The following is a 12682-nucleotide window of genomic DNA, read 5'->3' as shown; positions in this document are numbered from 1 at the left end:
GGAGCAGAGTGTCTCATTGTCATGAAAAGTCCTAAGTTATTAAAACATTTAAAATGCCATATTCTATAATCTTTGAAAGATATGAAGAATGCCTAACTTTTACCAACAAATTAGCACCCAAACGTTCAGCAACTACATCCACACAAAGCCTGAGAGAGCTTGGAAAAGGGTTCTAGACACATGGACATAAAGCCAGGTGTGGCTTCCTAGTCTCATGTCTCTCACGCTGACCACAATATTGAGATGCATCTCCCAGTTGCTGCCTGTGGACTTCAGCTGCCAGCCTGAGTCCTGCCAGCATACCATGAGCTAAGACATTTGGAGGGTTCCCACAGACTCTCACATGGGTTGTGGTCTCCTGGCAGCTGCCTGTGAAAAGAGTTAGCTGGCATGCACTACTGCTATGCACTAAGCTACACTGGCAGTGGCTGACATACCAGTTTAAGATTCAGATCATGTGGTCAAAAAACAATACAGATGCTTGGTGAAAACAGATCTGGACAGAAAGAAATTTCTGAATGGGTTACAGCATGATTAAAATTATACATAGATTTGGGAGAGAGAAGAGGAAGAGTATATATAGTCATAGATTTAAAAAATATACTTTTGCCTGGGGGGTGGTGGTGGTGGCACACACCTTTAATCCTAGCACTTGGGAGGCAGAGGCAGGCAGATCTCTATGAGTTTGAGGCCAACCTGGTCTATAGAGCAAATTCCAGGACAGGCAGGGCTACACAAAGAAAACCTGTCTTGAAAAACCAAACCAAATCAACCAACAGAACAAACAAAAAATATATAACACTGTTTTGAATACACACACACACACACACACACACACTATATATATATATATATATATATATATATATATATATATATATATGAGAGAGGGGGGGGAGGGGGGTTTAAAATAATAAATAAAGTTCTTAAAAAGGGAACAAAGTAATATAAGAGAAATAAGCCATATAAAGATGGAAAATACACAGAGAGTCTGGATCCCATCTGCTATTGTGTTGCCTTTGAATTTTGTGATTGCTGAGGAAGGAGCAAGCTGCTAAGAGACTTTGGATTATGAAAGTTGCTAGATTAAACCAACCTATATATTTTAAAATATCTTGACTTAAAAATGGAATTCATAAAAAAGTTATGTTACTTTGGGGAAGAGGTTGTTGTTTTTTGAAATGAAATGCTGTGGATTTGTTCAAAGTTAAAGATGATCAGGTTTGATAGAGGAAGATTTCCTGAAAATCCTGGCTATAAACAAAGAAATAAACCTAGAAAAACTACAAACATGTAACATATATCTTACCTGCTCAAACATTAAAAACAAAAATATTTGGATGACTTGTGTACAGTGCACAGTCTATATTTGTAGTAATACAGATATGTATGCTACCTTTAAAAGTTTATGTATTTTCAGAACAAGGGACCAGATACCAATAAAAACAATAGCTCAGGTGGTTCAGCATCCAGAAAAGCTTTCAAGACTGTTAATTGAGATGATCCAGCCTCATAGAATACTCCAACCAAGATTTAACAATTATCCTTATTTTCTCAAGGTTCCCCAAAGATGCCAATGCTCCCAGACAACAGGAAGCAGTCTAGAGAAAACAACATCCATATTTCCAAAAGTTGGGTTGTGGATGTTTATTATCATTTAAGAAGGGTTGGTTATAAATTGTTATTGATCTTTGTCAAAAAAAAAAAAGACTGGACAAAAGAGTTAAATTTAAAAATCTCTTTCTAAAGGAAGAAGGGGATATAATATGGAAATGATGAGATGAAAGGTTAGATTATTGAATCTACCTTAATCCAAAAAACAACTATTAATTTCAAAATATTTTACATTGGTATGGATTTCAGTTTACTGATACAAGTTTAAAGTTAATTTTGTTATGTTCTATGTATGTTTCTACTCATGTTTAGGATATTATGTTTATGCAACTCATTTAAAATGTAATATATAATTAAGAAATACAGATTAGTAGTAATCTATAAGAGTCAAATTTATAGTCATGTTAGGTATGTTTTCAAGTTCATACACAGATATATCTAGATAGATAGATAGATGGTCTTCAAACACTTCAAAGGCCTACAGAATATGACATTTAATACGTTTAATAACCTAAGACTTTTTGTGACCGTGAGACAAATCTGCACCTGGCAGCACCAATCTACTTCAGAGAAGATGATGGGCAGCAAAGAAACTCTGTATGGAGTTTGTTTTCTTTACAGCAAAAGCTAGCCATTTGGGCAAAGAAACCACCCTTGCCTCAAATGCTGTCCAACTATACTGTCCAACTTAGACCAGCAAGTCACAAAAGAAGGCAACTGCCAAACTTTGCCAAGACAGGGTAGGAAAGTCCTCTAAAATTCCCTGCTTCTCAGAAATATCTGTCAGATATACTAGGCCTATAGGCCAAAGTTGGATGCCCCAACATTACAGAAGAAACAAGGATAACTTTCCAGGCAACCAGCTGTCCCTGCCATTAGGCAATATTTCATCTTCTGGGGTCTTTGGTGAATTAAAGACTAGATAGTCATAGTTGAAGTTTTCCATCATTATGATAAAAGGTAAATTATATATAAAACTTTAGATTCACAAAGGTAATATAAATATTAAAGTATTTTCTCTAATTTTGCCAAATAGAAATGAACTAGATATTATAACTGTAATTCTTATTTGATGACTTTTTTGTATATGATTTTACTATGTTAAAGTTAAAATCTTCCCTTTTAATTAGACAAAAAGGGAGAAATGTGGAGTATTCCTATATACCGTGTGACTATATGTCCCTGTGATTGGTTTAATAAAGAAGCTAAGTAGCTAAGAGCTGAACAGTATGTGGTTTGGTGGGAGAGCCAAACTGTGAATGCTGGGATGGAGAAGGGCAGAGTCTGGAATGCCAAGCAGAGGCAGAGAGAAGCAAGATGGGCATGCTGTGCTGAGAAAAAGTACCAAGTCATGTGGCAAAGCTAATGTAAGAGTTAGCTAGTAATAAGCCTGAGCTATTGGCTGAGTATTTATAATTAGTATTGACTCTCCATGTCAGACTGGTGAGGGAGAAAGAAAATTCCACCTACAAAGCACACTATGGCTTGTAGAGACATAAAGACTTTTAATCTGACATTTATCGTGTGTGAGCTGGTGTGCTATAGTTCACTCATCAAGGGTCATTTTGTCACTGTTGAATAGAACAAATGAAGTATATGAATCGACTTTGGTGGCCGCATTATTTATTGTTTGGAAAACATTACTGATACAAATATATTCCACATTCATCTGAGGCTAACAAATAACCTTATCTATAGATAGATATTCATGTTCATATAATAAAATGTGGAATAATATGTTCCAAATTGACAAAAGAGGGCAAGAGTCAGATCGTCAATTTTATTATATTTTTTTATTATATTGTTTATTATATTGTTTCAATAAGCATCTCTGTGTGTATATGTGTGTGTGTGTGTATGTGTTTCTCTGTGTGTGTGTGATATGTATAAATGTGTGTATGCAGGCATAAGTGAGGGTCAGAGGTCAGTGTCAGCTGTCTTCATTACTTTCTTTCCATCTTATTTTTGAGACAAGGTCCCTCACTAACCCAGGCTCTCACTGATTCAGCTAGGCTCCCTGGCCAGTGAGCTCAGGGACCTGCCTGTGTCTGCCTCCCCAGCACTGTGGGTGTTGATGCAAGCCCAGCTTTTATGTAGGTGCTGGGGATCCAAACTCAGGTTCCCAGGTTGGCACAGCAAGAGCTTTACTGACTGAGCTATTTCCTCAGCTCCCACTTTTGTAATTTAAATATTTGAAATTTAAAAAGTAAAAACTCAGCGGGCTTGGTGTCATTCACCTGTAATCCCGGCACTACGGAGGCAGAGGCAGGAAGAGTGCAAATCTTCAGTCAACCTAGCTAGCTTCCCAGCAAGACACTATTTCAAAAAATAGACAACAAGACATCACTGAGATATAAAAACAAAGAGCCAAACAAATGGCGCCGACAGTGAAGATGAAAATGTTTCCGTTCTGAGTTGTGCTGACTGGTTTTATGTCAACTTGACAAACTAGCGTTTATCAAAGAGAAGGGAGCCTCCACTGAGAAAATGCCTCCACAGGGCTGGGCTGCAGGCAAGCCTGTAGGGAATTTCCTCAATTAATGGGGAGGGCCCAGCCCATTGTGGGTGGTGCCACCCTGGGCTGGTGGTCCTGGGTTCCATAAGAATACGGTTGGCAAGCCATAAGGAGCAAGCCAGTAAGCAGCACCCCTTCATGGCCTCTGCATCAGCTCCTGCTTCCAGTTTCCTGTCCTGACTTCCTTTAATGATGACTCCAATGATGTGCAAGTGTAAACCAAATAAACGCTTTCCTCCCCAACCTGCTTTTGGTCGTGGTGTTCCTCACAGCCATAGTAACCCTGATTAATACAGAAATTGGTACCACAATTGTAGGGTATTATTGTGACAGACCTGACCATGTGTTACTGGGAGGACTGTGGAAGGACTTTGGAACTTTGGGTAAAATAAGCCATTGGGTGTTCATAGCTTGGTGGGCTGTTCTGTGGGAGCTCGGAAGAAAAGAACATCAAGAGAAATGCGGATGATGGAGGCCTGGCTTTTAACATTTCATATGGAACTTTGAGAGTCACTTAAAGACTTTTTGGACCATTGCATATTTGCTTTTTTTTTTTTTTTTTTTTTTTTTTTTTTTTTTTTTTTTGGTTTTTTCGGGACAGGGTTTCTCTGTGGCTTTGGAGCCTGTCCTGGAACTAGCTCTGTAGACCAGGCTGGTCTCGAACTCACAGAGATCCACCTGCCTCTGCCTCCCGAGTGCTGGGATTAAAGGTGTGCACCACCACCGCCCGGCCATATTTGTTATTTTTGAATTAAGATTCTGTGGTTCTGGTGAGCTGGGGCTGAAGGGTCAACCGTGGTTAACAAAGGCACCAACACCATTGAAGTGAAACCCTGCTTTACTGGGATACCTGTTGCTGGAGTTAGGTGGAGCTGAGAAATTAGCAGTGATTAAGAAGAAAGCAGCATCTTTGAGGTGAAGACATCTAGGAAGTGTTTCCTGAGAGTCAGCCCACAAAAGCTGTGCTCTAGAGGTGGTCTAGGTTATACCTTGTGTTGGCAGCTGAACTCGGTAATGTGTAAGCGTCACTCAGGTGGTGCTGGTTCTGAAGGTGTGCAGGGGTCATGGAGAGCAGCTGAGGCTTGGCTCTGTGAGAGGCCAGGAGAGGCCATTGGTGGAGGTTCAACCTCGGTGTTAGTTGAAAGCCCAGGACTAAAGGTCACGCAGAGCCGGGCGGTGGTGGCGCAGGCCTTTAATCCCAGCACTCGAGAGGCAGAGGCAGGCGGATCTCTGTGAGTTCGAGACCAGCCTGGTCTACAAGAGCTAGTTCCAGGACAGGCTCCAAAACCACAGAGAAACCCTGTCTCGAAAAACCACACACAAAAAATAATAATAATAATAATAAAAAAAAAGGTCACGCAGAGAAGCGGAGGCCTGGCATCATGAAGAGTCCAGGGGAGGCTACTGGTGAAAGTACTACCTAGTTGCAATAGAGACCCCAGTAGTTTGGAGTCTCCAGTACCATGGGATGACCACCAAGAACAGCAGCAGCCACAGAGTGGAGCCGGCTTGAGCCTAGAAGACAAGCTGTGGGTGTTGCAAAGGACGGAGCAGGGAGAGTGACCCAAGCCATTTGGAGGAGCCCAGAGACAGCGAATGGATCTTGGCTGCTGAGGTATTTACAGTTGGAGTTTGGTTTGGTTTTGATTTGATTGTAACCATGTCCTGGTTCTACCCTCTTAAAGTAAGAAAGTATTTATTTTTTATTTTATAGGAGCCCACAATGGAGAGACATTGGATTTTAAAATAGATTAGATATTTTTAAGAGTCTGAATTCTAGCTGGGCGGTGGTGCACATACTTTTAATCCCAGCACTCGGGAGGCAGAGGTAGACGGATCTCTGTGAGTTGAAGGTCAGTCTGTTCTACAGAGTGAGTTCCAGGACAGGCCCCAAAGCTACAGAGAAATCCTACCTTGAAAACAGAACAAAACAGAGAGAGAGAGAGAGAGAGAGAGAGAGAGAGAGAGAGAGAGAGAGATTGAATTCTTAAGTGTTTGAATTTTTAACGACCAGATTTTAAAAATAATGCAATGCTCATATTAATGTGTGATCTTGGGAATGCACAAGAAAGAAAAGGTGAAGGAAACAGTGATGTGCTGTTGTTAGCTTGTCAAGGGTTCAGTTTGTGCTGGCTGGTTTTCTGTCAATTTGACACAAATCAAGAAGAGAGAGCCTCAATTGAGAAAATGTGCCCCTGAGATTGGTCCCTAGGTAAGCCTGTAGGGCATTTTCTTAATTAGCGATTGATGAAGGAGGGCCCAGGCCATTGTGGGTGGTACCACCTGGGGCTGGTGGTCCTGGTTTCTATAAGAAAGCAGGCTGAGAAAGCCACGAGGAGCAAACCAGTTAGCAGCACCCCTCCATGAGCTCTGCACTGGCTCCTGCCTTCTGGTTCCTGCCCTGGGTGAATTCTCGTCCCGACTTCTTCAGTGAGGAACAGTGACATAGAAGTGTAACTGAGAATATGTACATATCCAAGCTATTTAGAGAATTTTACTTCAAGTGGGTCTTTGCTTTCACCTATGAATAGCAGACTGCTCTGTCTGTGTGGCAGATATAAAGGACGTCTTGCTCCTTTTCTATTGCTGTGACAAAGCACCATGACCAAGGCAACTTATAAAAGAATGTGTTTAATTGGTTAAATGCATTTAATGGTTTAATTTCAGAGGGTGACAGCCTATGCTTGCGGAGCAAAGTATTGCGGCAGACAGAGCTGAGAGCTCACATCTTGATTACAAGTTAGGACCCTGTGTCATCCTGGGGTTGCCTGCCCTACCAGGCCCCGCTTCTTTCCCCCAGGAAGTTTCTGAGCAGTGGGTTACAGGGTTCCATCCGGGATGGTGGAGCCCAGGATGATGCACAGCCCATTGGCACCCTCACCAACATAATAACCCATTAGCTGCTAGAGTTGGCCAGGAAGAGGCAGGACCTCAGCTAAGATAGGAATTTTCCATATAGGACTTGGCAGAATGGCCTCGGAATCCCAGGTTGGGCAACCCCTTCTGAGCATGGAGGACCCTGATGTCTGATACCCACAGCTGAGGAATGGACACGGCACAGAGGGCCCTGGTGTCTGATACCCTCAGCAGTTTGCTCTCACACATCTCCTGAGCCAGGTTCCACACTGGGGCGCCTTGAACAGACACTTCCTCTGCTAAACCCAAATCTGAAATGCCACGCTGTGCACAAGGCCATGCTGGTTCCTTCCTGTGACCCTCAAATCAAAGATCTTCCCCCAGAAGGTATGAAGGCTAGAAGGGTTACTAGCAACTAGTCGTGTATGTATGCGTGTGCACATGTATGTATGCGTGTACGTAATCATTTATTCAAGACAGGGTCTGTAGGATGCCTGAACCTGACAATCTTGTCTCAGGACCACACACACACACACACACACACACACACACACACACACACACACACACACACACTACGCCGGGTAGCTACTTACTTCTTGATGTCCTTGATACCAGTGGAATGTTTCTTTGTGGCTATTTACCTTTTAAAACTTGTTGTAAAATACATGCGGAGATCACCATCTGTACTACTTGAGAGCATCCTGTTTGATGGCATTAAATACATTCAGTCCTTCTTCTTCTTCTTCTTCTTCTTCTTCTTCTTCTTCTTCTTCTTCTTCTTCTTCTTCTTCTTCTTCTTCTTCTTCTTCTTCCTCTTCCTCCTCCTCCTCCTCCTCCTCCTCCTCTTCTTCACAACCATCTTCATCCTTCATTTCCAGAATTTTTGATCAGTTCAAACTGAAACCCCTCATTTCAAACTTAAACCTCTTTCCCAGTTCTGCCAACCACTGCTCCCCTTCTGTGTCTATGGATCTGGCTGCTCTCCCCTGTCAAGCTTCATGTTTGAGGAATCACACACTGCTTACTTTTTGAGTATATAGGGCACTTAGGATAAGGACCTGGTTATAGTTTGTTCTCTGGTGCCTTGAAAAACACCATGACTATGAACAGCTTGGGGAGGAGAGGGTTTGTTTATTACTGGCTGGCCCAGGGGTGGCACCTCCCACGCTGGGCTGGGCCCTTCCACATCAATCATCAATCAAGAAAATATCCCACAGGCTTGTCTATTGGCCAATCTGATGGAGACATTTTCTCAAATGAGGTTTCTATTTCCAAGAAAAAAAATCCTAATAATCCATGCTGTAACTTGTGCCAAGGGCTCCTTTTGCAAAGTTAAATAATGTTTTACTACATAGACCAATCCCAGTGATGTATTTAGGCATTACTGACCACTTGAGCTACGTCCCCCCAGGCTACAGACAATTCTAAAATGGCATGAACATGGCCGTGCACCTGCTTTTCAATCACATTCTGACATGTCATCATGTGTCTCATCACCCACCCTACTGTATCTTCTCCCAGCCTCCTCTGCCTTGGCTTAATGTGGCTTCCTCTTTCAGATCTGTTACCAGCTCCATAGTCTGAGCTGTGGCTAGCCAGCATAGGAAAAGACCCCTAGAGCACTGTGGACTCCTTCCAAGGGCTAACATCTCCTGTCTCGGCTCCCACGTGCCAAATAACCTGAACCCTGCACACCATCCTGCTCCTACCAGTGGCTGAACTACCCAGGATGGACAAGTCAGCTGGGAGACTCCCACAGAGTCCACATGCCAAAGCAGTGTTAAAAAAAAAAGATAACAACCCTTAGCCCAGCAGTGGTGGGGCCCACCTTTACTCCCAGCATTTGGGAACTCTGTGAGTTCAACGTCAGCCTGGTCTACAGAGTGAGTTCCAGGATAACCAAGGCTATACAGAGAAACCCTATGTTAAAAAATCAAAAAAACCAAACCAAACAAACAAAAAAACCCTTAAACCACCTCAGCTCAGAATTGAGCAATTCTGTCCCAATTCCAATTCCTCCCAATTTCCTCTTTCTCTTTTCCTTTCTTTTCTTTCCTTTTTTTTCTTTTGCAAAACACACAAAGGGTTAAAGACTTTGCCATGAGGTGGATAAACTTCTTGGATCTGCAATCGACTTGATTGTCCTGACACCACACTGTGTGGGATGCCCCATCCCTTTTGTTGATTATAATAGCATGTCTTCATTATTGTTCTAATACTCCTTTAACACACACACACACACACACATCCTAATCTTTCTCTGATGCTGGTGACTGTTCCAATGTGGAGATGTTTTATTTCTCTCCCCTCTGTCCTTCCCTTAACCCTTTATGGTTGCCATAGTCACGCTGGAGCGATAGCGACAGTGCAGGGTGGTTTCTGTACTGTACCGCCCCGAGCTTATTGTTGGAAATCTGTATTATTCCACCATTCTGAAGATTTACATTTTTAATGGCTCATTTATGTAATCCCATAAATAAAGTAGTGAAAAAAAGCATCCCACACAAATGAGTGAATTGGAGTTTGAAAAAGACCCTGAAGCAGGTCACCCAGGGTCTCAGCTGTGGGGCCTTGATTGGTGTGGCCGGTGTTAGCCAGGGTGGCAGTGGGCTTAAGACCACCCAGTCAGCGCCCAAATGGGGCATTACCAAGGAATAACAGGATGATGCTGGGGTTCAATCTCCCCTATTGATCAGAGAACACAGTTACGCTGCAACCCATTTCAATGTAATGCTCATTTACCTTGCTGCTCTGGCAGCTGCACCTCTCTCTGGCAGAGAAGTCCCTCCCTTAGCGGTTTCGCTCCTGGCAGCTGATGTTCCCCTGCCCCCCCCCCTTTCTTCTTCTTAGCCAATATATTCCTGGGGCTGCTAAATTCTCTCTAAAAGAGCCTGTGAATTCAAGCACCTGCCTCAAGAATGTATTTGCCACAGTGAACAGACATATCGTTCCAACAATTCCCTGTTGGGCCTCTCTCTACCAGGCTCTCTCTCTCTTCGTTGTCTTCCTGCCCCTGCCTGAAAAGCTTCAGTGAAACTTCTGCTCCTTTGGGAGAAGTTTGTACTAATTAACACAAATGAAGGAAATGGTCCAAACATAACTGAATCAGCAAATGTGGCCCCTGGGTCTCGGGCTGCTTAGATGCAAAACCGTGAAATATTGTCCCGTGCTCTAAGGCACTTGTTTAACACTAGTTATTTAAGGCTGTCCCTGGAAGCATTTATTATTTTAGGATCTTTAAGCAAAGTGTGGCCATGGGAGCGCGCTCTCTTTCTCTCTCTCTCTCTCTCTCTCTCTCTCTCTCTCTCTCTCCCTCCCTCCCTCCCTCCTTTGCATCTTTGCAGTGAACTCCGCATATGCCTGTCAGTCAGAAATGCACAGCAGACAGTCTGAGAGTCTGAGAGTTGCCTGGGAACTGGAAAGTGTTGTTTATGCACAGAGGTGTTGATACTTACAACAACGGTGGTCCCCCAACGAGAAGGCATTCAAGTCCCAGCTTGCCCATTTTCTTGCCGTGGAAAAGTGAATTCTAGTTGCTGCAAAATGAGGACTTGTAGCCTGTCCTCTCATTTTGGCAGTTTTATGAGAAAGGATAAATGGGTTTTCTGTTATATCTCCCTGAAGGGGAAAAGCACTGTCTATGCCAGAGCAACAGTCAAGGAATTTTATTGCCGCTTTCACCACGGAGATGGGATGGCGATGGGATGGCAATGGGATGGTGATGGGATGGAGGTGGGATAGTGATGGGATGGCGATGGACGGAGGTGGGATGGAGGTGGGGTGGAGGTGGGATGGAGATGGGATGGAGATGATGGGATGGAGATGATGGGATGGAGATGGGATGGAGATGGGATGGAGATGATGGGATGGAGATGATGGGATGGCAATGGGATGGAGGTGGGATGAAGGTGGGATGGAGATAGGATGGTGGATGATGATGGAGATGGAATAGTGGATGACAGGATGGTGGATGAGGCTGGAGGTCAGGGGCACCGATATTCTAGGACTCACTGGGCAGCCTCCCAGGTGCTCCTTAGAGTAGGCTCTGAACTCTCATGGACCTTCCCATATTTGCTGGTGGAAACACAATCACCAGGAGCAGCGCCTTGTGTGAGGTGTGACGGGAGACACGGAAAGAGAGGGAAACACTTATCTGAACCCTGTGGTCATCTGTGACCCTGTCCTTTGGGCATGGCCAAGAAAACCTGTGAGCATCCTTCATGAACCACAGTTTGGTGTTTCTTGTCGAGGCAATGGGGATAGAATTTAGAGCCTTGCATACTCAGGCACAGGGTCAGCCCTCTGTACTCCCCGCCCCCACTCTGCCTCCTGATGGAGCATAAGGGGCTTATGGGTCAGACTTTCCATCACTATGACAAAATGTCAAACAGAAACAACTTCAGAGAAGAATTGACTTCAGCCCTAGTCTCAGAGAGTTCAGTCCCTAGTCCTTGTTGCTGGGCCTGTGGGGCAGCAGAGTTCGTGGGAGTGGGGACACGTGGGGGCGGCTATACAGTTCATGGTAAATCGGAGTGGAGGAAAGGAGGGCACCCTACTGTGTTGGCAATGCCTCCAGGGAAACACACAGAAACTTTGTGTTTTCTGTGTTTCCTTTTCAAATTTTTCAGCATCTGTACTGGGGTTATTTATTATCTTTCCTAACAAGAAAGTATCACATTCCATCAGTTTAGTCTTTCCCAAACAAAGGTGATTTGGCTGGAATAATCTCGAAATCCTGAGGGCTGGTTTGTTTGTTGTTTTGGGGGGGAGGGTGCCCACGTGTTTTGCTTGCTGGGTTTGTTTGTTTTGTTTGCCAATTTGATGCAATCCAGGGTCATCTGGAACTAGGAAAGTTCAATTGAGAAAATGCCTCCACATGATTGTCTTGATTAATGATTGGTGTGAGAGGCCCAGTCCTCTGTGGGTGGTGCCACTCCTAGGCAGGTGGTCCTGAGTGGTATAAAGAAGCAGGCTGAACAAGCCACGGGGAAGAGCCAGTAAACAGATCCTCCATGGCCTCTGCATCAGCTCCTGCCTCCAAGGTCCTGCCTTCAGCTCGTGCTCCCTTTCCTTCATGAAGGACTATTACCTATATGCCAAATAAACCCTTTCCTCCCCAAACCACTTTTGGTGTTTATCACTAACAAAGAATCCAGACCATCACAGTTTGGAGCTGAAATGTCTCCCATAGGTCCATGTGTTTGAACCTTTGGTCTCCAGTGGGTGGTGAAGTTCCCAGAGTTTATACGACAGGCCTAGAGTCTGGTTGGTGGACACAGGCCATGCATGAGGGGTGGGGCTTTAAAGATGACAACCTGGCCTTGCTTTGAGTCTGGCTTTCTTTTCCTGAGCCATCACAGTGTGGCTTAGATGCCTCAGCTACAGGTTCTTGCCCTCCATGAGCTCCACGGTACCTTTCCTACCACAATGGGTTCAAATTTCTGAAGCTGGAAGCACAGGCTTTTCTCCCTCAAGCTGTTCTAGCAGGTATTTTGTCATGGCAACCAGAAAAATAATGAGTACACAGACCAAACCATAGTTATATTATGGAAGGGGGGTAAGGAGAGGGAGAGGGAGGGAGAAGAGAGGAAGAGGGAGGGAAGAGGGAGGGAAGAGGGAGAGGAAGAGGGAGGGGAGAGGGAGAGGGAAGGAAGAGGAAGAAGGAGGGGAGAGGGAGGGGAGAGGAAGAGGGAG

This window comes from Microtus ochrogaster, chromosome 2, assembly GCF_000317375.1.
Source record: "Microtus ochrogaster isolate Prairie Vole_2 chromosome 2, MicOch1.0, whole genome shotgun sequence".
NCBI classification, from domain to species: domain Eukaryota; kingdom Metazoa; phylum Chordata; class Mammalia; order Rodentia; family Cricetidae; genus Microtus; species Microtus ochrogaster.
Note: the sequence above shows the minus strand (reverse complement) of the source record.